Raw genomic sequence first — 22,500 nt, forward strand, 5'->3', positions numbered from 1 at the left:
CAACGTTTTCCTTACAAGGCAAGAAGAAACACAACGTTTCTCTACGGTTTAACAGATTGACCTTTGTCACGCCTCCACCTTTTAAAGCAGTTTCAATGAATATAAACAGAGGGAAAATAAAATTGTTTCCCTGTTGGCGATTCACAGAAGGCAGATAACAATTAAGAGTAAATGTCAATTAGGTTTGGTCGCCGAGGTCTTGACCTTTGTTGGTATTGATCCCTGTGTGACACATCGGGGGTTAAAATGGTGTGAAAGCTGAAAGACGGGGGCCACTGAATGAGTGCTGGTGCTTTCATCAATGTGTGTGACGACGCTCACTGCCGCCGGCCACATCTCGCCAGGCTCAGCTGGGACCCGGTGACTAGATGGGCCATATTGACTAGGCAATAACCCAGGGCCCTGTTTATGACACTATCAATTCCCAGCTGTATCGATTTTCATTGTGGCTGCAAAAATACTCCTCAGTTGCACACCCAAACACAGGACAGCTGTGGAATCACACATGTGCACACACACAATGTGCAAAGCACATGTGTACACGATGACTAAAGATCTATAAAGAAATATTTAAATGCATATGCACTTATATGAGCTCATAAATGGTGGCATAGCAGTGAGAGTGATTTGGTTTGAGTCAGTTTGACATCAAGGCCACATGACAGCCGATACAGATTAACTATGATTTGCACCCACAGTGTGACGGCTGGTGAGGTTGTGAGCCCCCATATCAAAAATATTCTGGCCCCTTAAAAAAAGACCCAAGCTCTCATTAAAGAAGAACTATGCAAGTCCCATTGCTTTTCCGCTGTTTTGCTAACCCTCCTCTCGGCCATGTGCATTTTTTTTTTTTAATAAAGCCGGCAAGAAAGCAATCAGTAGAGCGGTACATAACATTATATATCATATACGATGTTATGACGTGTATATTTGTGTAGTCTTATCTGTCATAAACAAGAAGTCATGGGGCGCGTTTGTGTCGCAGAAACAAGAGCTGAGAAACCAGGTCGGAGGCGCCGGTTGGTTTTCAGCCAGAAGACACTACGTTGAAGGCGGAGAGCCACCGTTCTCCCTGTAACAAGTTACAAGTCATTTATTTAACCATAACAATTACTCCATCTGAAGCTGTTTAATTAAGGTAAAAATGTAGCATAGTTAGAGAGAAACTATACAAGTCCGGTCGTTTTCAGCTGTTTTGCTAACCCTACTCTAGGCCATGTGCATTTGTTTTTAACGAAGCCGGCGAGAAAGCAATCAGTAGAGCGGTACATAACATTATATGTCATATACGATGTTACGACGTGTGTATTTGTGTTGTTTAATCTGTCATAAACAAGTAATTAAGGGTTACGGGACGAGTTTGTGTTGCGGTGCTGCAGAGACAAGAGCTGGGACACTGGGTCGGAGGCTCTGATCTTACAAGGTTGGTTTTCAGCCAAGAGAGGCTAAGAGGAAGGCAGAGAGGCTCCATTCTCCCTCGTAAGTCATTTATTTAACCATCACAATTACTCCAAAGCTGTTTAATTAAGGTAAAATGTAGCATAGTTGAGCTAACAACCCTGCATTGTTCCTCTTTGACATGTCTGTCTTTGAGAAGACTCGTGCTGACAGAGTCCTAGTTGTGTCTCTTGACACCACAGTAACAAGTGTCGATGGTCAAAAGCCTCCACCAGCTCGTGACTCATCCTGCTGCTACAGTATAGCCCCATTCTGCTTTCCCACAAGGCCATGCAAAATACATGACAGCACCACGGCGTTCGAGTGGAGCTGTGGAGAGAAAATGTGCAAACACACACTGTACTGTAGGCTTGGCACATGTACACAGCCAAACACATACATGAAGTGCTATAGTCCTTTAATCAACCATGTGCATTGACACACACACACATAGAGAGAGAGAGAGGGACTTGTTCTCATGGAAGTACACACCAGATGATCTAGTTTCAGCTCCAAGTGTGTGTGTGTGTGTGTGTGTGTGTGTGTGTGTGTGTGCAGCGCTGAGTGTAGAGTGAAGCGCTACTCTAAAGCCCAACAGGATTTTCCAATCAAGAGCAGCAGAAAGATTAATAGAGGCCTATTGGATGCTTCTGTGGTGAAAAGCTGTGCAAAAGAGAAATTGTTACAGCGAGTAGGACATGCAGCTGTTTTTTTTTTTTTCATAATGAAATATTAAAGAGACTCAAATTAACAGACAGGTTGAGCTGCATTAGCTGGAAGTGTGTGCGTGTGTGAGTGAGTGATGCTCGAGTGCGGTGAATGAATGGCGAAGCTATCGGGCCCTCGCTGTGGTTGCACGAGTCCAGATATCTTTCCCAGATAAGACAAGACGAGCGAGCGAGCGAGCAAAGTGAGTCAGGTTTCCCCTCATTTGTTCTGTGATCGGCTGCAGGAGCCTGAGAACTAAGATTTTTAGACCCTCTGCCTCTGCCTAAAGAAATATTTTAATCTTTTCAATGGCCTAATTTCCCTAATCTGCCAGCCAAGGTTTGCACAATTCGGAGCATCATCGACTGCCCCTCCAGACAAAAGCCGAAGCAAAAAGCAACACAAATCTATTCCAAATCTTTCCAACAGCTCAGCAGTGAATGGATTGATCCATGTACAGTAAGTCGTCTATGCTGTCTCTGTCTGTGTGTGTATGTGTGTGTCTGTGTGCGAGAATGAGACGCCCTCTCTGACTTTTCTTGAAGGCCATGTTCTTGGAGGGAAAACGATGATGTCATGCAAGCCGTTCGCCAGGGCCTCACGGGGCGGGGGATATTTGTGATTCACGGTTATACATTTATGGCCAGGACTCTCACAGCTGTCAGCTTCATAACAGACAGAATACAAATGTCCTGCGACCATTAAATGCATCGTGGGGAGCCTTAGTTGGTGCCATCAGTTAACGGCAGTATCACATCCATACAGTATGTAGCCTATAACTATTATTATCATTAACATCAATAAAACAATAAATGTGTCAAAACATTGTTGCACAGTAAGTGTTGTGTTTCTATAGAGACGCCCGGGGCCAGCGAATTGTATTCTCAAACTTAAAGGTCCAGTGTGTAAAAAGGGGGGAAATCCGTGGCATCTAGTGTTCAGATTCTCGATTGCAGCCCTCACCCCTCCCTTCGGCAAAGTCAGAGGACAAAAAAATAATAAGTAAATAATAACTCAAAAACTTCTCACTATTCTCTACCGACTAACTACTAACTCACTCTCTGTTGTTCCCTCCTCCTTGCAAGGGTCTTGCATTAGAGAGTGTCGCCATCTTGCGCCACCATGTTTGTACGGCTGCCCGAACGGGAAAATCCAGCCAGCCAGAGAGTGCGTTTCACGAGTTTCATGCAATTGGTTTATTTATGAACGCGAAACTTGTGAAATGTGTTAGCCGCCTGACTGGATTTTCCATTTGGGCTGCCGTACAAACATGGCGGCACAAGATGGCAACACTCAAGCAAGGCTGATGCTATAGTATATATATAAAAGAATAATTATAAGGCTACGAAAACCAAACTAATTTTATTTTGTAGCGATTATACACTTTTACATAAATATATTCATGGGTAGTATATTCAGATTTTGCCAATACACCTTGACAATTATTACAAACTGGACCTTAACTCTTTGAGTGCCAGCCCTTTTATAAAATGGTCAGTGCCATGTGCCAGCGTTCTGGGGCATTTTGAGTAATATGTCAAGACCCAGAGAATATTTTGTACTATGACTCTGAAAACACCAAACAGCTCAAAGGAAAGAGGAGACTCTCTATTTAACTAGGGAAAAAAACATTTGTTTGTACCTTGTTCCATTCTTGATATATCTTAAGTTGAATAGAGCCTGGTTGCACCAAAAAGACCACTTTTTTTCTAGAAAGCTGAGAAAAATGCATTTTTGTGAAAGAGAGTCTCTCAAGAAAAATAGTGATTTATCCGTTTTAATTTTGGCTTCAAAAACATGTAAGACATCTGAAAGTTTCATTTCACATGTTTTTTCATTGACCCCCCCCACCCCACCCCAAAAAAAACAACAACAACAACAACAACAACAACAACTAAAATACAACAAGTACGAGCGGTTGCTGCCCCCTCAGCCTCTCCTACGCCCCCCTCCCCTCCCTCTCCTCCCCCCTCCCCTCCTCCTTCTCCTCCTGCTGCATCGTCTCTGAAGGAGGAAGGGAGACGTCGTGGCGTCTTCAGCCTCTGTGCTGGACGCGGCCGCGACAGCGACGCACCGCGCTGATCTCTCGGTTCGTCGTCACGTCGGTCACTGACTCCGCGATCCGCCTCCGCTTTCGCTTCGGCATTTTGGTGCTGATCATCTAGATGAGTTTACCTTTCCTGCCTCCTCCGATCACTTCATGCTGGAGCTATGCTAATAGCATCCGTGGCTAAGCTTTCCTCCAGCTCCACGTTACACTTGTTCCAGGCTCTGCCCGTCGTTTTCTCTAGAAATAGAAACTTTTTCCGACTTTCTTATCTCCGTACCGATCGCGCTCGTCTTCTCCTTCTTCTTCACTTCTTGCTCTGATCTACAGTCTTCTTCGTTCTACACATCCCAGAAGCCCCAAAATTACTCAGAGTGTGCGCGAGAGCGTCCCCATTTACCAGCAGCAGAAAACTGCGTTTGACGTCTATGGACGTCAATGGCACTCAAGCGTTGGATTTTGATTGACGTCCATAGACGTCAATGGCACTCAATGAGTTAAAGGTGTTCAGAAATGGCCGAATTTGATTGGTCGTTATCGAGCGGGTGGGATATTCAATGTTTGGGGCGAGGCCGAGCTCGGTGTGTGTGTGTGTGTCTCAGACGTTTGATTGACGGATGACGGATCCAATATCAGTGGCCGATGAATTGTGAGCAAGGTGACGCATAATTCGTGTGCCTGCATTACCCAATGCGAAAAAACTACCCCACTTTCATCCCAGAGTTATTCGAAAATAGATTTTGCACAAAATTTGGCCTACATCGTCTGATAGATGAGTTATTACACTAATGTTAAGACCCACAGTGGGCTCAAATTCAATTTTCTTTTCTGAATACCTTTAAAAGTGACATGTTTGTTTTGTACAAGACCAGACAAAAACCACATCAATTTTATATATTTTCTTTTATAGTGAAAATAAATGAAAAGCAAAAAACGACTGACTGCATACATGATGTTTTTTTTCTTTTTTTGCACATCATGCAGCCCTAATTATAACAATCAGTCTGATAGTACTTGAATACAACGGTACAGCTGCTCCAGCTTTCACTCTGTTGTCTCCTCTCAACCCAACTGATTAGAGCAGACGGCCGCCCACCCCGAGTCTGTTACTTCTGTTGGAGGTCTCTTCCTGTTCAGACTTTTCTTCTTTCCCTCTTTCTTCACCATCGCCAAGTCCTTGCTCATCAGTCGAGTTTCTCTCCCTCTACAATATCGTCAGGTCTTGACCTTATACGCTCTGAGATAATGCATGTAGCTCCACATAAAGTAAATTGAATTGAGCTGAATTGCCGTTTCCTGCCTCTGCGAGCGGTTCCAGACAAACACGAACACCACAAACTTTTGTTTTCAAAACCGAAACGCTTGCATGACACAGTGCCCCTGTTGTTCTCATTTGATCGGCGTGGTGGCGGTGGTGGAGGAGCCGTTAGTGTGTCACGACGACACGGAAACGTCTTGATCATCGCAGCACGTCAGCTGAGAAGTGCCTGAGAAGACGGTGGGTAATTTGCCTCATCTAACTGTTTAACGCCTCGGTGGATGGATGCCGGCACACAGACGGAGGGAGCATGCTAACCTACTACAACTACAACGCTCCTGCACTCCTTCTGCCTCAAATAAAATTAAAAGATCAGCCGAAATGAAAGAGAAAGACGAGAGGGGAGGAAATTAAGCAGAGAGGAAACCCCAAAAAGGAAACATGCATCTAGGCCACTGAGTCATTTCCCCTGTGTTTTGCCTCTCTTCCTCTTCTTCTTTTTCAAATATACACTGACAGTATAAATTATGTACATCATCACTGGGGTTTACACAGAGTGGGAGAGGGCCCATGGGTTTTTGTAGGCCTTAGGATTTCGGGCTTTTTATCCCCTGTAAAGTCTGCCCGCAATTAGTTTGGGAATTAATTCAGGCTCAGAACTTAGCCTCCCCCTTCCTCTTTTAGATCTGTACTGATTCATCCAAGCCTCTTTTACACACACACACACACACACACATACTCACACTGACACTCACACACACAGGGGGAGTATTAAAAATGTAATGTCAGGCCTGTGGACAGATTTTACTCACATAGATGCCTTGAAGGTATCACCTCCATTACAGTTATGTTGTTTAATACAGTAACCCAAATAGCTTCTCTACTAAGGTCATTGTTTGAATGGGTATTTTAGTGTGTGTGGAAATGTTTCCCCATTTAAAAAAAAAACTTTCATTCAATGTTCAGCATTCAACAACGAGAAATAGTTTCTTTTATCAACCATTTAGGTATTTAACTATTTGGGAGATTGAGATATTTGCTAATCAGGTGTTTAATTAATTTTGTTGACTGACTATCAGCTAATTGTTTCAGCATTTGTGTAATCACAAGGTTACAGATTTAATCATTGCCTAATCATATGATCAATTATTAGACATGATGACACAGCGTGTTCTTCATTTGTTCTTTCTCTTTTTTCCTTCATCTCTAACGCTCACTTTTGGTCCAGGCTCGCTCTTCCTGGTGGGCTCCAACCGTTAACTTCTTCTGCAACCTCTCACGCCCTGTCTCTTTGGGAAAAAGGGGGATTGGATAGCGAACACTGGTTCCTTCCAGTAAAAATTTCACTATCACGACATCTTCCACTTTAGCTATGCAAGTCTGATCTCACCAGTGCACACACGGATCAGACGTCACGGCCCCAATGAACCCACAAGGCCCCGCAGTTCTACGCGTGTTACCAATCAATAATTCATCAGTGAAATCTTTATATTGCAAATATTTCTCAGCAAAAGAAAGAGGGATTGTAAATTAATAATGGGAACCTTTTATTTAGAGGCCTATAAATCTGAATGAAAGGGAACATGTGTGTGTTAAGGTTGGTCCGATAGATGCCGACACAACTCAGATAAAGTTTGTCAGGCATCTGCACAATAAGGCGAGTGGTTTATCCCACAACAGATAAAGAAAAACAGGATGCTCCTCTGTTATCTCACATGGACATCACACCACTTAGACGTAGGGTTGCACGGTATACCGGTACTAGATTGGTACCGGGGTACTAACGCATTTAAAACGGTACCATACTGCGCTTAGATGGGACCGGTACTTTCATTCTGCGCCGCCAGCAGCGGTGACGTCGCCGCGTGAAGTCGCCGCATTGTAATTTGAGCCGCGAGGAGCGAGAGAGCGAGTCACAAACTAAGCAAGGTGCTTTTTATCATTACCGTTACAGCGCCACCTGTCCATGTGCCTGTGTTTGTGTGTGTGTGTGTGTGTGTGTGTGTGTGCGCGCCGCGCGCGAGAGAGAGACGGCCGCCACAGCCTCGTTAATAAGTTTTGTTTTTACCGCGGATCACCACTGGCTGCATGCTCTCTCTGTCTCTCTCTCTCTCTCTCTCTCTCTCTCTCTGTCTCTCTCTCCCTCTCTCTGTGAGTGAGTGAGCACGGCGAAGCAGCGCTACGCAGAGATGAATTAACGGAACGATATTGCGTTGATGGGGGTGGGGGGAACAGAATCAATTTGGTCTACATATGGGAAACAATAGGTGTATGTTTGAGTAACATGAACATCTGTGTTTCATTCTATGAACTACTGATAACAATTTCTCCCAAAAATTACAACTGGTCAAAATAACAAAAAAAGATGCAGTGTTTTCAGACCTCAAATAATGCAAAGAAAACAAGTTGATGTTCATTTTTAAACAGACATTTTTTAATTTAGGAAGAGTTCAGATTAATATAGATGGAATGTTAATCCTGCAGCAGCAGTAACTGTTTACTGATTTCCTGTTTTATGGTCCAAAATTTTTCTATTAAAATAAAGCCAATAATGACATTTTTTGTGTTCTCTTTTTATGTGGAAAAGTACCGAAAAGTATCGAAAAGTATCGAAAAACATGTTTGTACCGATACCGGTACCAAAATGTTGGTATCGTGACAACACTACTTAGACGGCAAAGACCGAAAGTGGATAATCCACAAGGGATCCAATTGCAAATTCTCCATTTATTATTTCTTTACATTGCTTTGGGCTTTCAGTTTATGTAGTGAACAGACCATCTTGTTTTTAATGAAATGCAGTGATCTCCCCTCCCGCTGACGATGCCGTCGTCCGTCACAAGGTTTCAACTAAACTGTACTGTGTATGTTTGGGAAAGAAACAAAAACAAAAGCTCTTGTGTGCGAGGCTGTCAGGGTGCGTCGGATGCAATTGTCTCACTTGGTAATTTTCTGAACAACTACAAAAAAAAAAACTAAGTCATAACGTCCGTCCAGACTACGTAATTCTCTCATGGGTTTCAGTGATCATCGAGATGATATCAACAGCAAAATCCAGCCTGTGATTATTGGTGAGAACAGAAACTCGAGCCCTGAAATCCAACCCGGCAGTAATATTGGCCTGCTTCCTGCTCCTTCACTATGAATTGATTAAGAATGTACAACAGGCTTTTCTATCTGACATGCCCCCCCCCCCCCCCCCGACCCTTGTATCACACCAAGAAACAATAGCTGGACACACAACGAGTCATAAAAAGCCGCTCTCTATGAAAAGCCAGGAAGGGTGTGTGTGAATGAGCTTCTTTGATAAACCTCACAGCCTGATAATTTAACCATTTCCTCATTTGCCCTCTGGGACGTTATCATCCCCTGCAATTATCCTAAAGGTCCGCGGCTCCTCTGGCTTTGTAGCGCTGCACATCTGGTTCATTTGTGTTTGTGTACGATGAGAACTTGTGTGTGTGTGTTTGTGTGTACGTACGCGTGCCAGTGAGAGAGGAAACGAGAATGAGTGAGGGAAGTAGAGGGGCGGGGTGTTCGCTGGCAGAGTTTTCTCCGAGTCACAGTTTAATTGGACAATTGTTCAGTTTAACCTCAGGCTCTGCGGGTTCAAAAAGGCATGCAAAGCCGTCCTAATATGGACTGTTAAGCAAGAAAAGGGTGGCAGAAGCACTTGCTTCGGCTCGCTTTGCATGCCTTTTTTTTCCCTCATGACAAACGCCCATGCTCCCTCATGCAATATGACACACTATTTACATCCAGTCTGATGAATCAGGGGTTAAAATAGCTGCGCTGTCCAGCCGTGAAACCTTTTGCTATAGCCTTGATGTCGTCTTGCATTTGAAATCATTGTCGGTGGTGGTGGTGGTGGGGAGGGAGGGAGGGGGGGAATCCTGCAAATAAATTATGCAGCCAGGCTGAGGCACAGACTTAACTAAAAAATAAAAAATAAAAGTCACATTTAGCCTGATTCACTGCTGGGCTTGTGACAGCACAACGCAATCTCCCCCAGATTCATCAGAGGCAAATCTCCACTTGACCCAATGGAGGCTGTCCAGTCACAGCATTAGGGATGCACAGAGCTTGGGCAAAGGCCTAGTTTCTCTTGGGACTAGGAGGGGGGATGGGGTGGGTTTTGGCTGCACACAGACACACACACTGTGGGAGCCAATAGATGAGGAGTTATCAAGCATTTACATCAGGTTTCAGTGGCAGACAGAACCAAAAAGGTTCAGCGTGATCTTGCCAGGCGACATCACCCGTAAAAACCCCTGCGCCCATTCGGTAATGCCGTGAAATCAAAGCGTGTCAGCAATCATTAAATAATGTCAAGCTGCCAGCACTGACTGACCACCACAGAGCCACACTGTTGCGTTGACCACAAAGTGCTCAACCTTAGCCAGCTAGTGAAATGATGACACTTAAAGAGGAACTATGCAACTCTGGTCGCTTTTCTGTGTTGCTAACCCTCCTCCCAGCCATGTGCATTTGTTTACAACAAATCCGTCGAGAAATCAATAGAGCGGTGCATAGCGTTATCATATACAATGTTACGACATGTATATTTGTGTAGTCTTATCTTTCATAAACAAAAAATTATGCGGTGCTGCAGAGACGAGTGCTGGGACACCGGGGCGGAGGCTCTGATCTTACTGTACATGGTTGGTTTTCAGCCAAGAGATGCTACGTGAAAGTCTGGTCGTTTTACCAATGTTTTGCCAACCCTCCTCCTGGCCATGTGCATTTGTTTACAACAAAACCGTCCAGAAATCATCAATAGAGTGGTACATAACTTTATCACATACGATGTTACAATGTGTATATTTGTGTAGTTTAATCTGTCATAAACAAGAAATTACGGGTTACGGGTTACGGGGCGCGCCGCGTTTGTGTCGCGGTGCTGCAGAGACGAGAGCTGGGACACCGGGGCAGCGGCTCTGATCTTACATGGTTGGTTTCAGCCAAGACACGCTAAGTGGAAGGCAGAGAGCCTCCATACTTCCTCATAGCAAGTAGGGATGGGACTTTTTGTCGACAAATCGACAAAAAATCGACACATGCTCCCCTCGACAAAAAAAATGGAGTGTCGAAATGTCGAGGGGGCGGGACTTGTGGGATTTCCATGTGTAAATTGCATTTTGTCTTTCAATATTTCCTATTCAAATAAACAGCAGAAAGTGCCACTTTTCCCCTAATGAAATAAAATATTTTAAATGAAACAAATCCACTTTTTCTAAATGGGATAGCTACTTGACCCTCATTCTGCTTCACATGTGACGGATGTGCGCGCATGCTGACAGGCGACAGAGTCAAGAGATCAGCTGTCCGGGCTCCCTGCAGTCTAGGTGATGGTGCGCTGTTGATGACGAGTCCGGGTCCGCAAAAAGGGCAAAACCATGGGCAAAACAGGTGGATGCAATGGTCGCATTCTTCGTAGAGGACCGCGGACATGCACGGAAAAAAAGAAAAAAAGAAAGAAACCGAATGCGTGCTGCCTCGTCCGCTTGTGCCGACAGCATCGTTAATAAACCACAACAAAAGCACGTGTAGCCCCCGCCCGGATATCTGCTGCTGTTAAAAAAAAAAAAAGAAAGGGCCGACAATTCGACAAAGTCGACACATGGGCCTCGACAATCGACAATCCAAATCCCGTGTCGTTCCCATCCCTAATAGCAAGTCATTTATTTAACCAGCACAATTACTCCAAAGCTGTTTATTCAAGGTAAAAATGTAGCATAGTTAAGCTAAAAATGCTGCATAGTTCCTCTTTAAAAAAAGAGGTTGAGAAACATCTTTTAAATTATGATGTCGAACTGCGAGACACAGAATCACTTTGGGCAGGCAAAGGAAGCTCCCAAAAATAGACCAGTGTGCTGCAGTGTATTACCTCACCCCCCACTCACATCAGCAAACATGTCCATCACAATTACGCATCCTAAGCTTTGCTGACATACCCCACATCGCTAAGCTAGCATCGCATCTAGTTTTTTTCCCAGCCAGTCGGTTGCATGCTGGGGGGAGAGAGAGTCAGCAAGAATGGACGCAAATTGTAGGCCCATGACATGACACTTTCAATTTTTTAAAGACCCCTATTACAGCCAAACCATGTAGTTCTAAAAATACGCCTGCCTAAGCCCTTTCCTTCATTCTGCCGAGCTAAATTAAGCCCCAGACCCAGGAGGGGTAGTGGTGATGGTGATGGTGGTGGTGGTGGGCAGAGATAACACAAGTCAGCCATCAGCATTGGTAATGTCTCTTTGGGTGATGATGATGGCTGCTCATAATTCCCCAGCTCTCCAACTTGGCCTAGTCATGGAAGAGCAGAGGCAGGCTTGCAGATTTCACAGGAGAGCTGGAGACAGATGCAGCCGGACATAATGGGGTTTGAAAAGAGGAGGGGTGGGGGGGGGTAGGAGGGGGCCAACTCATGGTCACAGCTGCAACCTCGCCAAAGGATTGGAGGCGCGCTTCTAATGAAGGGCTGTAATCAAGTTGCTCGTGCTAACCTCCCACACCCAGTCAGGCTGACTTGCCAAAATGCCTCTCTTATGACAAAGGGGTTTCGTACGCTTGAGGAAGAAAACAAAGGAGAGAAGAACAGGCCATGTAATGCACATGAAAGAAATGACGTATCTAACAACTAATCTGTTCTGCATTGTGGACTATAGCATATCAATATTGCATGTGGTAAACAAGTTAATCCAGATGTCACGCTAGCAGAGAGTCTGAAATAAGGGGAGGGGGAATAGACTTGCCAGGTGAATAAAGGTTGGCATGTGCCTCCAGACACAAGCCACAATAAATGTCCTCTAACATGCACTGTATTTTCAGCTGTTCAGTGGGCGACAGCTGGATCCCACCGCCTGCCAAAGACCTAAACAAGACGGTCAGACCAAGACAATTTTCCAGCAGCGCAAAGTGGCGAGCGATCGGCAGAAGTGGCACACTCATTGGGGAGGCATTTGTTGATGAGACATCTGTTGGGCCGTGACTTCCTCCGCTCCACAACAGCTTTCAGTAGACCAAGGCCATGACTCAGGTCTGCACCAGCTGCTGGGCCATGACTAGATCCATTTTAACATTTTTCCCCCGCCACTCCTCTCATGGTCAGGCAGTACATTTACATGACTGTTGAAAAAAAACGAATTATTGCCTTAATCCGACTATAACTGGACAACTAAAGTGCGTAAACACGTTAGTCCGACTAATACCGGACTTCTCCAAATCTGACTGAGACACCCAGATAATGCATTTGGAAATCCATTTTCTTCTGCATGTATACGCCTTAAACTGAACAACGCATGTGTGCGCATGCCTTACAACAGTAAAGATGACACGGTAACACTTTACAATAAGGGTCCCTTAATTAACGTTAGTTAGTACATTACTAAGCATTAATACATAAACTAATGTGTTAATTAATGCTGAGTAATGCATACATAATGATAACTAATTACATTATTCAAATTTTAAATTTATTAACTAACTTTGAGTAGTAAACATTAATTAACTGCTTACTAATAGGCTACATTAATTAATCTGTTTCCTAATCCTAAGTAAAACATAATAATGATTGTTAATATATTAATTAATGCTTAATAATGTACTAGCTAACGTTAATAGAGTGCCGAAGCGGAAGCAGGAAGTAACGGCCCCATGGGTCCTCAATTCGAAAAAAGGCTCCATAGAAATGAACGAAACTGCAAGATTTATTTCGTGATCCGTTTGAATTGTGCCATGACAAAAAAATATGTCCTCTACCTGTTTAAAACATCATGTTTCATGCCGAGAAATCAGCAATTTATCGTAAAACGGCAACAGAAGAATGTATTTTGTGTGACGACGCTCTACGGACTACAGATCTGTGTCCCACAAAAAATACGTCACCAACTGACACGGGAAAGGGCGGCATTTGGTGTGTGACGTCACCTACGCGACTTGTAGTCTTTCTGGTTACGGATTCTTCCGAATTTTATTTTACAATAGCTTTACAACAAACTGCTGATTTCTCGGGATGAAACGTGATGTTTTAAACAGGTAGAGGACATATTTTTTTGTCATGGCACAATTCAAACGGATCACGAAATAAATCTTGCAGTCTCGTTCATTTCTATGGAGCCTTTTTTCGAATTGAGGACCCATGGGGCCGTTACTTCCTGCTTCCGCTTCGGCACTCTATTAAGGGACCCTTATTGTAAAGTGTTACCGATGACACAAAGTATAGCACAGAAGCAGGCTGAACCCGGCAAAGAAAAAACCCGTGTCATTTGTATAGGCTATAGGCTACCTATTTTCTGTCCCAACCTGGCACAAACCGGCACATCTGGTCGGGAACTTGTCTTTAATTGTTTAATGGAGGGAGACAGGAAATGGGGAGGTGGACACTGTCAGTTATTCAATTTTACCTGTTGCATGTAAACTGGGACAAGGACAGAAGTCCCACGAGACACTCAAATCGAGCTATGGGCATAGCTCGACTTAGCTGTGCATGTAAACACACTGAGTGGTGCAAGTACAGTTTCCAACGTACCCAAAAGTAGTCTAAATGCTGATGAAAGAGTTTCTGACGATGACTTGGTTCTTTGGGCCTTCGTGTACCTCCATATAGATTATTCAATATTTTCCTTGGGAGCTGATGATCTTCAAGTGGTTTTTATGAACACTTTTTTAATTAAACCGAGAAGATTGATGGTTGAGTCTATATCTTGGCTACAAACATTGCAGTGATGCCCACTGGAAAAAGGCTTATAGGGATCCACCCGCTGTGAACACATTTGTGTGAATTTAGTGCTCATGTTTTGGTAATTAAATAAAGCGCTACTAGTGCTATAGATTAATCCTGCTACCAAATATCTGCGCTGGTTCTTGCATGCTTCACAAGATCACAATCTCGCGCAGTGCTGCAGAGTTTTGCTGTCTTTTGAAATCATCATTAAAGGCGGTACGCATGAACATATCTGCTGGAAGAGGAGAGGAGAGGTGGGGGTAGGGAGGGCATAATTCTCCTTGTCATCTGAGACAGCATTCCTATATTAGACATGCTAAACCAGATCACTGCAGAACATTAAGCCTGACAGCAGCGCTTTAATATTTGATGCGCTCTGCTACCATGGCATGAACCACCAAACTGGTGTAGCACCGGCTAAACTGACAATCCTCTAATATATTTTTCAAAAGTCAACCTCCTGTCACGTGGAAGTTGAGAAAAGTCCGTCGCTTTTCAGCAGACAGCTGAGGAGAGAGATGCTGAGGTGGATTAGTCGGCAGGGAGGAGGAGCGATGTGCATTTTTCACTTCAACAGGTTGCCCTAGATGCAAAGCAAAGGAGCTGCCAAGCCTTCCCCCACCCCCACCCCCCCACTGGCATCAAAGGTTTTTCAGCTTTTTTTGGAAAACATCATAATGCCTGTCTAGCTAACAGATATGCTGAGCTGACCGAGCACACACACAGCCAGTAAACTCATTACAGGGTTGGTGGCGAGCCATAAGACATATGGGCCTAGCAGTGGGCCCGTCATGGTTCTTCGACAGCACAAGCTTGTAAACTTGTTAACTCTGACATCCAAATGACCCCACGCAAGAGTACGGGGAGGAACCGAACACAACCTGGAAAGACAAGACATCACATGCTGGATAATAATACCTGGGACAAGGGGGGAGTAGGGGGGGGTGGCTGTCCAAGACACTGTTTTATTGCTAATTAAAACAGTCCTCCTAGGTTCTGTAAGGCCACAAGCCAGCATGTGTGCCCTCTGGTTGTTCTTAAATTAGACAAGTCCGGATTCAGCAGCAAAGACTGAAAGAGATTGCATTAGGCAATAGAGCACATTAGAAGAACTGTGAAGGAGAAGCTAAAACAGGCTCATAGAGGTCACACTCCAACAATTGTAACTTTGCTTTACAACATTGCCTCTTCGTTGTACTGATCAACTTCTAGAGCAGGGGTGTCAAACTCATTTTAGTTCAGGGGCCACATACAGCGCAATTCAATCTCAAGTGGGCCGGACGATTAAAATAATAGCATTATTACCTATAGGCCTAAATAATGAGATGATAAAAAAAGTTTGTGCAAAGAAGTACAAGTATTAGCCTATATGTTTACAGTTAATATATATAAAATGTTTAACAACCTGGAATTTCTTGAGAAAAATACAATTTCAACAATATTATGTCTGTCTTGTTTGTAATTTTTTTTACACTTGGCAAATTTGGTCGGATTGGACCCTCTGGTGGCCCGGCTTTGGCCCAAGGGCCACACGTTTGACGCCCCTGTCCTAGAGTCTTTAGTATGTATCCCAATGAGATGAGGACAGATACCTGCAGAAACCAGAGGAGAGGAGTTTTCGTCGACTTGACAAAAAATAGTATGAACGTGACTAAAACTAATAAAAACTAAAATGACAGTTTGACACAAAGACTAGAATAAAACTAAAATTAAAACAAGCCGCCAAAAACAAAACAACAGTCTTGAACCAGCATCTTCCCTTTTTTTTTTTTAAACACCCCCCCACCACCATGTTGGTTTTGAATCTGGTCACTAAATTCGGGGACGTCCTTCACACTGTTCTCTATATCATGCTGCTTTGCCTTCTTCCTATGCAATTGAAAAGCTTTTCCGTGGATTTGCTGCCTCCATGAGCAAATCCACTAATCACTGTATTCAGATTAAATGGATTTTGTGCAAAAATGTTGCCGTCATAATAAATGCTGGTGTGTGACCTCACTCTAAGAGGTGTTTAACAGCCCCAGCTCCCAGAAAGTTTTGGATGGGAAATAGTTGGGAGAGGAGATGAGAGGAGAGGCACCCATCGCCTTTTTCTGCTTTTTACGTTTTCAACTTTACTCACACCCAGATTATCCAACCTCCTTTACAGAACGGGACATGATTAAGGCTGCTGCCAGGCGTTTAAACCCCCACCCACCACCACCACCAATGTCAGGTCTGCTGGTCGTGTCAAGCCAAGTCCACACTAAGCTGACTGAATTTAAAAACACCTTTTTTTCCCCTCTTCTAACCTTCCTGAACCAACACATAAACCGATGTCACAAGCTTGCACAGACAGATCCATGTGTGCTGTGTAGCAATAATGATATGAAGCCAACTTTATGCTACCTGCGCATTTCCAATGTTCAATCACACACAGTACAGGCCTTTGACATTAAGCCCTGCCAGACTACTTCACCATCACAAAGGAGCCATCCGACCAGCAGCAGGGTCAGTCAGTACATCATCAACATAGGAATAACACAACACAACAGCTGGTTACCATGGTATTTTATATATGTTTTCAGCTGTCTGACAATAGAAATGAGTTGAGAGGGGAAGTAGGCCTATCTTGATTTTTGCATCATTACTTATTTATCATACAAAGCAGCAAACATAATACCCAAAGAATACTGTGTTCATCAAATCAAGATCCAAAATCTGTTTGTTTTGAGTTTTTATGTATATAAAATATATATATATAAAAACTCAAAACAAACAGACCTAGAAGTTTTTATAGCCTCAGTTTTATTGGTATACTTTGGCATCGAAACTTAGAAGTAATTTCAAGGGAAATTCTCTTCACTCCCACAGATGCCTGAGGCTTTTCATGTAGATCCCTGTCCAGGTTCATCATCTGTTGCATCAAACACCTACTACAGGCTACTGCATTCTTCTCTAATATCTCCATAATTGCCATCATGGCCCCTTGCCAGCCTCTCATAACAGTACTGAACCACTCTGAGTTGGAAAGGCAATCTTTACATCTGTGTCTCTCAAGACACATTGTTGTCAGCAGCCGTGTTAAATACTGATATTTTCTGATTGTTCCAGGTCCTCTTATATGTCTGACTTTGCTTAATTTGTTAGCCTATGTTTTCTATGCAGATTTCAAATAGAAGGTCCTCAGACTCTGCAGAGTGAAAGTCTGCAACATTTTTGTGAATGCAACACTTCACAAACAGAGCCAAACAGGTAGGCTTATGTAATACTTAAAACTTGTGATGAATGAAAGATGCAAAAATGCATTTCCTCATGAAAAAGAAAGGTTCATTGGGCAGTTAAATGATTAATAGAAAGAGATAATTGCTTGATCAATAGTGAAATGGAAATGCCACCTGGTTGCAGTCAACCTTTCCTGAATTACAGCACTGAAAGTGTTTTTTTATAGAAGGTGAAGCTGACCTTTGCTCTTTTGCATATAAAATGTCATGACTTCATTTTATCCTGTTGGACTTTAATGGTAAATAATGTTGTAATTTCTGTATGAAACATCACAAAATTCAAATCCATTCACCCAGTCATCCATGCGAACGTTTGTACCAAATTTGAAGAAACTCCCTCGAGGCCTGACTGAGATCCTGTGTTCACAAGAATGGGACATGCACACGACACGTACATCCAGACAGACAACCTGACAACATAATGCCTCCGGCCGCGGCTGTTGCTCGCGGAGAGGCTTAGAAAAAGAGGTTTAACTGCGCTGAGATCATCTCTGACCGGACGGCAAAGAATCAAGATTTCTATGATTCAACAAAATCTCTCTTCAGGTAGCATGTTGCCAGCAGCACATGCCATAAAAACATGTTAAAAAACATGTTTCACAATTTAAATGAAGCCTGACCTTGAACATAATTTAAATTTAAATGTGCCCAGGCTGCCTCCGGTGAGAAAATGGCCTCAGAGGGAGCGTGACCAGCTCACACCCCCCCACCCTTCATCCCCTGTGTCTGACAGCCACATCAGCCAATTGTCAGGAGCAGCTGATGTGTCCTTTCCCAGTGCATCCATCAAGTTGCACACACACACACACACACACACACTGGTACTCAAAGGGATTTGTGCAAATTCATGAGAGGATGACCCCTGGCTAATGTCTCCATAATCTCTCACACATCTCTTTAAAAAGACACGGCGGTGCAGCAATATGCTTATGACAAGTCTAGAGGAAGCTTGTTGTCACACTACAGAGATCTGATCTGTGTCACCTGTGTGTGTCTAGCAGTTATCAGCCTTGTTAGACAAGACTCTTCAATCTCTCGGCCCTTTGACTTTTGGTCTTGAGGAGTTTCGCGTTTCACAACCTGCACTATAAAAAGCCTTTACCTCACCAGATGTGGCTAACCTCAGTCGGGTTCAGTTACAAGAAACAAGCCTTTTAGTGCAGCATAACCTTTGTTATCGCCACTGGTCTGGCAACAACGCCTACCTATCCTGTATCGGTCGGTGTGTGTGTGTGTGGACGAGTGAAACATTTACCTTTAACAGGCACAATCAGTGTACAATCGTAAAACGCTGACCTGCCACACATACCGATCACTAATAAGGAAATGTGTTGCTTTCATATTGCCAAATTATGAACATCCTGGGTATGAGTGATATCAAAAGGGCAGTGTACTTGCACAACCGTCCTGTGCCCTTTGAACGAAAAAGGCTGCAAAACCAAAAAAAAGTAGGACACTCTTGACTAAAGACATCAGCAGCTACAGGATTGTAAAGGAAAACACAAAGGCTGACATCAGTTTAAAATAAATAAATAAACGTATTCTCTTTCAGTTTGACACTTACTTACTCAGCATTATGCCAGCTGTGAAACATGGATTTCTCATGTAGCCTACACTTAATTCTCTCAGCAGAAGGAAATGCTAAAAAAAAAAAAAAAAAACACTATAAATTGATTTGAATGACATGCAGGTGCAATGTCATAATATGGGATTAAATTCTGGTGATCCGTGCCTGAAATCGCGTGGGCTGGCTTCTTAAAATAAATCTTTACAAATGACACAGTTTAGCAGTGAAACCCGGGTCTAGCTGCCTCTTCTCACTCATGCGCTCTACAACACACAAGAGATGACATCATGTTGGGTCAGCTTGGGTTTTGCTGCTCAGCTTGCTCTCTCTCTCTCTCTACATCTGCCATTTCGAGCGCGTCACGTTACCCTACATTTACTTTTTTTTTTTTTTTTAACGCTGCTTATTTAACCGTTCACTCACTGTCCTGCTTGCAGGTGATGATGACCTTCTTTTGCAGCGATTCACGCCAGGCAGGAGTTGTATAAAAGCAGGTGGTGAAAAAATATGAATGGCGTGCGACTATTAAATGAATGCAAATCAATATTGCAAGCGCGATCGTTACAATACGAGTGTCACGGATGCATGCAGGTTATACGCGGTTTGCAGGGAGACGTAGTAAAAAAAAAGTGGTGCTGGCTGCGGGTCATGTGTAGAGTAGTGGACGTTACACCGTCTCCATTGAAAGCCATTGTGACTCTCTCTGCTGTTGATAGTAAAAAGAAAAAATCTCACTCACAACAATGTAGGTAGGATGTAATGGACGGTACCACAGTCGTTTTGTGGATGTGTGAGTGACACGCACTTACAAAACTAACGTAAAAACGTAGCGTGCAAAAAACGACAACAAAAACAAAACAACATTACAACAACATTAGCCTTTTACACTTCACTTACAACAACCTGTCATCCTCTTTTTTTTTTTTGCTCTTCATACCCACCACCACCACCCCCCCTCTTGAGGAGCGAACCAAACAGGAAAGCGTCTCTCCTCCTTCAGTTAGGCTACATATTGTAAATCCCCCCCCTCCAAAAAAAAAAAAATCCACCGTAGATTATTCAGCAGGTGCAGCTGCTAAACACATCAATCAATCAATCAATCAATCAATCAATCATGCACCGTTACGAAGCAAAACCTACGCACTTAACCCCCCAGCGAGCTGATGCTGCTGCTTTCTGTTAACGTTACTCACCAGAAGTGGCGTTCGTTCAAACAACGAACAACGTCGAAACCCAGACGACTGACTGTGGTCATTTCCAACTTCCAGGTGCAACGCGACTCACTCGTTTTTTCCCCCTTCTTCTTCTTCTTTTAACATCCACTTTTTCCTCTCTCTCTTTCCTCTCTCCCCCCTTCGCTGTCCTCCCCCCTCTCTCTCTTTACCGCTGTGACATTTTCAGCCGCAGTTGTAGTAGCTCGCGTCGTAGCCGTTGAGACAAGAGGAAGTGTTCCATTCCATTTCAGTTAGTGAAGAGAGCGCTGGTAGCCGTTACAAACCTAACAACCAGCAGCAACAACAACACAGTGACAGCGACACTACTACAACAGCAACAGCGGGGAGGAAAAAAGACCAAAAAACTAACAAAACCAAAGCAGCTCACCTTGTGTAGAAGTCGTCGTCGCACTTCGAGGGCATTTATTTAGTCCGACTCTGAAGATGTCGGTGTGTGTGTGTCTCTGTGTGTGTGTGTGTGAGTTTGCGAAGTGCTGTCAGTTGGTCTGGACTTCCTGAATGACGGAGCAGCAGCAGCACGAGCACAACCCCTTCGTTCGTCCGTGTGTTGGTTTGACAGCTCTAGTTTGACAGACGGCCGGAAATAAAGTTGGCACACACGTTGTTGAGCACTTTTCAGGCTGATGATGATGTTATTAAGTACTGTAGGCTGAATGAATACCAAATGAATGGTTTTGTGAGTGTCTTGTGCTGAAATGTTGTACCCATATCAAATGCACAATAAATAAATAAATAAATAATACAACATTCATTTACCTGTTTCTTAACTGATGCTGCTTTAAATAACGAGACCATAACTTAAAAGTTATAACCACCAACAATCCTACACGTATTTGTTTTTTGCAAATCATTAAAGATGCATGGACTGAGTCATCCCGATTCTGTTGCAACTTCAGTGATGGTAATCCAGTTCGACTCGTGTAAATAGCAATAGCTGCTCAGTACAATGCTGCCACCTGCTGTCGTTTTTACTGAAGTTCAACTGTAACACTACTGTATCTTCATTGATATCAGTTATCTAATAAGACACCATACCTTTAAGAGACATAAAAGCCAAAAGGGTGGATCTGGGTGTTTTTTGAACAAAGCAAATATTTATTGTCATGAATGGTTTCATAATGAGCATCTTGCTACAGACATAAAGGAGACAACTACTTGTCATCGTGCATCTTATAGTAGTTATTGTATGTCTCTTTTTTTGTCATTTTGTTTCTCTTTGTGTTTGTTTAATGTCCTTTTATGTCCTTTCCCCCCATATTTTATTGGTTCTGTTGGTATGTTTGAGCATTATGTGATTGATTTACGCCTTTAGTCTTATGTCTTTATGTATTTTCTGATTATTTTTATCTTTTGTAGCTGTTCTGTTCTGTCTATTTTAGGGTCATGGGGCCCTCTGAGTCCTTGGGCCCCATGGTCATATGCCTGGTTGGCCTTTTCAATAAGATGCATTGTGTTGACTTTCTCTAAATTAAACTGTAGAGAAGCACATCAAATGGGTACATAATTTGTTGACTTTTGACCATAAAATGTCACATGTTCCTGGATTATGTTTCTGATGTTGGTTGTATGTGAGTCTGAACTTTACAGAGACATGATTCCAGGATCAGAAAATAGAAGAAAAACTTAAATGGCACAACCTTTTTTTGGTGGGGAGATATGTGAACAGTTATTGATGATCAATCACTATGTGGTCTTACATTTGCTCATACACCTCACCCTTGTAATAATACCACACCAATACCTGCTGCAAATTGTGGGACTTTTAGTGTGGGTTAGGCTAGTGCATTTTCTATTTTAAAAATTTAAAGGGAATGATGGGATTATCTACTGAATAAACATGGAACATTTGTATGGCGTGCTTGGTTTCTTGGTTGACATTATATTTCATAGGTAGGTGGAGGCATCTAATAAGCTTTTTCTTCCAGCACTGTAAGTATTTTTTAAAAAAAAAATGACTTTTACTTTTCTGTTTTTAACTGTACCAATAAATGTTATTCTAATATCAGCCAGGAAATAGAGAGGAGTACTCTACTTTCCTCCTCGGCTGCTGCTCAGTGAAGAAATAAGGAACCAGGTGCCAAAACAAAGAGACCCCACACTGCCTGATGTTCAGAAATATGCCTGTTCACATGTTTTTCCATATATATTTTTTCACACATATAAAAAAATATGTATATCGTTGACGAGTATCTTTTATCGTACAATGTTGATTTTTATATTGTTTTAAGACTTTGATTAAAGACACATTAATATTACATAT

General features: G+C 43.0%; 1 protein-coding gene across 2 annotated transcripts in view; it reads right to left on the reverse strand.

Moving 5' to 3' along the window:
- taok3a (TAO kinase 3a) overlaps positions 1–20,759 on the reverse strand; it is an 87,459-nt gene extending 66,700 nt beyond the window's left edge. Inside the window, exon 1 of one of the 2 annotated variants that reach the window (XM_083979159.1) lies at positions 20,608–20,759. The gene's annotated coding sequence lies outside the window, so the exon portion shown is untranslated. Of the gene's footprint in view, positions 1–20,198; positions 20,288–20,607 lie in introns of those variants that run through there. The other variant, XM_083979160.1, reaches the window with a different exon arrangement.
- Positions 20,760–22,500: the final 1,741 nt, after the last annotated feature.

Source organism: Trachurus trachurus (assembly GCF_905171665.1).
Source record: "Trachurus trachurus genome assembly, chromosome: 9".
In the NCBI taxonomy this organism is placed as follows: domain Eukaryota; kingdom Metazoa; phylum Chordata; class Actinopteri; order Carangiformes; family Carangidae; genus Trachurus; species Trachurus trachurus.